This window comes from Oncorhynchus keta, chromosome 4 (genome assembly GCF_023373465.1).
Source record: "Oncorhynchus keta strain PuntledgeMale-10-30-2019 chromosome 4, Oket_V2, whole genome shotgun sequence".
NCBI lineage: Eukaryota > Metazoa > Chordata > Actinopteri > Salmoniformes > Salmonidae > Oncorhynchus > Oncorhynchus keta.
The window spans coordinates 12,126,800-12,131,799 of NC_068424.1; the positions used below are offsets into that span (position 1 = coordinate 12,126,800).

Consider the following 5,000-nt stretch of genomic DNA (forward strand, 5'->3'; position numbering starts at 1 on the left):
GGTGATATCTGCCTGTGCATACCAATCACTTGATCTCAATCAGTTTCATGGGAATATGCATTTAGATGTTCTTTAATGACTGTTTCCTGAGTGAATTAGATCAGATGGTGCTAACAAACTATTAGCCTTTGTTGTGTTTTGTTTCAATCACAGCGTATATCCTGCTTCGTGGCACACTGCGTTATGGCATGAGGATTATTATTATTATTATTATTATTTTTTACTATTCAGCGTACTCAGTCTTAGAACATCAGTCCCCCTGTCTCACCGATCCTCTGTCTGTCTCTCTCACCGATCCTCTCTGTCCGTCTCTCTCACCGATCCTCTCTGTCTGTCTGTCTCTCTCACCGATCCTCTGTCTGTCTCTCTCACCGATCCTCTCTGTCCGTCTCTCTCACCGATCCTCTCTGTCTGTCTCTCTCACCGATCCTCTGTCTGTCTCTCTCACCGATCCTCTGTCCGTCTCTCTCACCGATCCTCTGTCCGTCTCTCTCACCGATCCTCTCTGTCTGTCTCTCTCACCGATCCTCTGTCCGTCTCTCTCACCGATCCTCTCTGTCTGTCTCTCTCACCGATCCTCTGTCCGTCTCTCTCACCGATCCTCTGTCCGTCTCTCTCACCGATCCTCTCTGTCCGTCTCTCTCACCGATCCTCTGTCCGTCTCTCTCACCGATCCTCTCTGTCCGTCTCTCTCATCGATCCTCTCTGTCTGTCTCTCTCACCGATCCTCTGTCCGTCTCTCTCACCGATCCTCTCTGTCTGTCTCTCTCACCGATCCTCTATGTCTGTCTCTCTCACCGATCCTCTCTCTCTGTCTGTCTCTCTCACTGATTCTCTGTCTGTCTCTCTCACTGATCCTCTCTGTCTGTCTCTCTCACCGATCCTCTCTGTCTGTCTGTCTCTCTCACTGATCCTCTCTGTCTGTCTCTCTCACCGATCCTTTCTGTCTGTCTGTCTCACCGATCCTCTCTGTCTGTCTCTCACCAATCCTCTCTGTCTGTCTCTCTCACCGATCCTCTCTGTCTGTATCTCTCACCGATCCTCTCTGTCTGTCTGTCTCTCTCACTGATTCTCTGTCTGTCTCTCTCACCGATCCTCTCTGTCTGTCTCTCTTACCGATCCTTTCTGTCTGTCTCTCTCACCGATCCTCTCTGTCTGTCTCTCTCACCGATCCTCTCTGTCTGTCTCTCTCACCGATCCTCTCTGTCTGTCTCTCTCACCGATCCTCTCTGTCTGTCTGTCTCTCTCACCGATCCTTTCTGTCTGTCTGTCTCACCGATCCTCTCTGTCTGTCTCTCTAACTAAATCCTCTATGTCTGTCTCTCTCATTGATCCTCTCTGTCCGTCTCTCTCACCGATCCTCTCTGTCCGTCTCTCTCATCGATCCTCTCTGTCTGTCTCTCTCACCGATCCTCTGTCCGTCTCTCTCACCGATCCTCTCTGTCTGTCTCTCTCACCGATCCTCTATGTCTGTCTCTCTCACCGATCCTCTCTCTCTGTCTGTCTCTCTCACTGATTCTCTGTCTGTCTCTCTCACTGATCCTCTCTGTCTGTCTCTCTCACCGATCCTCTCTGTCTGTCTGTCTCTCTCACTGATCCTCTCTGTCTGTCTCTCTCACCGATCCTTTCTGTCTGTCTGTCTCACCGATCCTCTCTGTCTGTCTCTCACCAATCCTCTCTGTCTGTCTCTCTCACCGATCCTCTCTGTCTGTATCTCTCACCGATCCTCTCTGTCTGTCTGTCTCTCTCACTGATTCTCTGTCTGTCTCTCTCACCGATCCTCTCTGTCTGTCTCTCTTACCGATCCTTTCTGTCTGTCTCTCTCACCGATCCTCTCTGTCTGTCTCTCTCACCGATCCTCTCTGTCTGTCTCTCTCACCGATCCTCTCTGTCTGTCTCTCTCACCGATCCTCTCTGTCTGTCTGTCTCTCTCACCGATCCTTTCTGTCTGTCTGTCTCACCGATCCTCTCTGTCTGTCTCTCTAACTAAATCCTCTATGTCTGTCTCTCTCATTGATCCTCTCTGTCTGTCTCTCTCACCGATCCTCTCTGTCTGTCTCTCTCAGCGATCCTCTCTGTCCGTCTCTCTCACCGATCCTCTCTGTCTGTCTCTCTCACCGATCCTCTCTGTCTTTCTCTCTCACCGATCCTCTCTGTCTGTCTGTCTCTCTCACTGATCCTCTCTGTCTGTCTCTCTCACCGATCCTCTCTGTCTGTCTCTCTCACCGATCCTCTCTGTCCGTCTCTCTCACCGATCCTCTCTGTCTGTCTCTCTCACCAATCCTCTCTGTCTGTCTCTCTCACCGATCCTCTCTGTCTGTCTCTCTCACCGATCCTCTCTGTCTGTCTCTCTCACCGATCCTCTCTGTCTGTCTCTCTCACCGATCCTCTCTGTCTGTCTCTCTCACCGATCCTCTCTGTCTGTCTCTCTCACCGATCCCCTCTGTCTGTCTCTCTCACCGATCCTCTCTGTCTATCTCTCTCACCGATCCTCTCTGTCTGTCTGTCTCTCTCACCGATCCTCTCTGTCTGTCTCTTTCAGTATTTTCCCCCCCTCTGTGTCACATGCAGTTTATTTAGTCGAAATCACACAGAAGGGAAATGTTGTAGATTAAAGAGGGGCACATCTCTTAGCCATTCCAGACTGATGTCAGTAGGACTTTAAGAGATAGGTGTTAGCAAGACTAATGAAATATAATATCAGACTCTCTCTCTCTCTCCCTCTGTAACAGATTTGAAAACAAACATGTTAAGTCAGCAGCCTGCCCTATGACACTGACAGCATTGACACATGTAGACCAGCAGTCTGCTGTAAGTTATGTTCTGTATTTAAAAAATGTAGAGGCCCAGAGGGAAGGAACAACACATAGACTGTACACGCAATCTTTACAACCCCAATAACCACCTGGCAGGTGGTTTCCCTGGTTCACACACATTCATAACAAGCACGAAGGCAAGCACATGCACACACACAACTCAGAATCCGTAACAGTACACTTTTTTTTTTAAATTAATAGGTGTGAGTTTGAACCAAATAATGTTATTGAGAGCGATGCCATAGTGGAACCATTTTAGGGTCTCTGAACGACTATACATGGGATAGTTCTTTGAAGAGCCATCAAAAAAAAGCCCCCCAGGACTGAAATTTAATAGCTCTGCTGTAGGGTTTTAAGCCTTATTTGCATATTTCCCAGCGTGCCTTTCAAGTGAATTTTAGAGTTACCAGTACCACCCATGACTGGTTTGATAGTGACAGAGACATGGTTGTTACATTCATTCATTTACAGTCCTGTGGCCTTCACCAAATGAGATCCTAAGTTAATATGTTGTCATTCAAATTCAATTCTTTACGACAATACATACTTCATAAGGCCATTTGTTGAGGGCCGAGTTGTACCCTAATACAGTGGCCAGAAACTCACAGTTTTACAGGCAGACCCCCAATGTCTTGTCTGAAGCGTGAAGTCACGAGCTCTGCTGATTGGGTACTGTGTATCAACCTAGTGGTACCAAAGGTTATTTTCTGCTCGAGAAAGCCTATGTACATTACAATAGCCAGAACAGCCCCCCCCTCCCCCCACACACATTTAGAAGGGCCATTTTGCGCTCTAGAATGTGTTTATTATGATCAAGTTCGATCACCACCAGTGAGCTATTTTAAAGTTTGCTACAAATCCAGGTATTTAATTTAATTGTGATTCATTCTGACTACTATATTTGACGTCACACAGGACCACGTACAGTACTGACACAGACCAGACACAGGCTGTCAAGCTGTGACACTTTCACCATGACCCTTAACGATGTTTTGGTGCCATTCAGCCCCATTCAGCACTATGGCGCGCTACAAATGCTCCATCAGGAGTTTTGCATAGAAATACGTGGATGACGTCTCTGTCTACTGATTGTAATTTCTATGTTTACAGATCACATCAGGCCTGCAAGACTCATTATATTTCCTATTGAAATCCAGCCAGAGTGAGGATATCCACATTTCAATTCACACGTACTGTACATTCAAAATGAATGCCAGGGTTAGGAGGATAAGGTATGAGACTACCTTATGTAATGAATACACAGGGAGAAAAAGGTGTAAATTCACACGCAGACAGCGTCCAGATGTCTATTAAGCCTACACAGAAGGCAGGAATCGTGGTCGCAGGCAGGCAATGGTCAACCACAGATAGGCAGTCAAAACCAACAATACCTCACAACCATAAAAATAAAAATAAGAACAGAACTAAATAGGGAGCTGATGAGACCAGGTGAGAAACGAACACAGGTGAAATCAATTAACAAAAATGAAAGACAGGGCTACGTTCCAGAACACAAGGAAACAGAACAGGGCTACGTTCCAGAACACAAAAAAACAGAACAGGACTACGTTCCAGAACACAAAGAAACAGAACAGGGCTACGTTCCAGAACACAAAGAAACAGAACAGGGCTACGTTCCAGAACACAAAGAAACAGAACAGGGCTACGTTCCAGAACACAAAGCAAAAGAACAGGGCTATGTTCCAGAACACAAAGCAAAAGAACAGGGCTACGTTCCAGAACACAAAGCAAAAGAACAGGGCTACGTTCCAGAACACAAAGAAACAGAACAGGGCTACGTTCCAGAACACAAAGCAAAAGAACAGGGCTATGTTCCAGAACACAAAGAAACAGAACATGGCTACGTTCCAGAACACAAAGCAAAAGAACAGGGCTACGTTCCAGAACACAAATCAACAGAACAGGGCTACGTTCCAGAACACAAAGCAAAAGAACAGGGCTATGTTCCAGAACACAAAGAAACAGAACAGGGCTACGTTCCAGAACACAAAGAAACAGAACAGGGCTACGTTCCAGAACACAAAGCAAAAGAACAGGGCTATGTTCCAGAACACAAAGAAACAGAACATGGCTACGTTCCAGAACACAAAGCAAAAGAACAGGGCTACGTTCCAGAACACAAATCAACAGAACAGGGCTACGTTCCAGAACACAAAGCAAAAG

General features: G+C 46.7%; 1 protein-coding gene across 1 annotated transcript in view; it reads right to left on the reverse strand.

Annotated features, from left to right (window-relative positions):
- The window catches only part of LOC118376120 (chondrolectin-like), a 35,690-nt gene that overhangs the window by 28,664 nt on the left and 2,026 nt on the right, over positions 1–5,000 (reverse strand). The gene's annotated exons all lie outside the window — the stretch shown is intronic.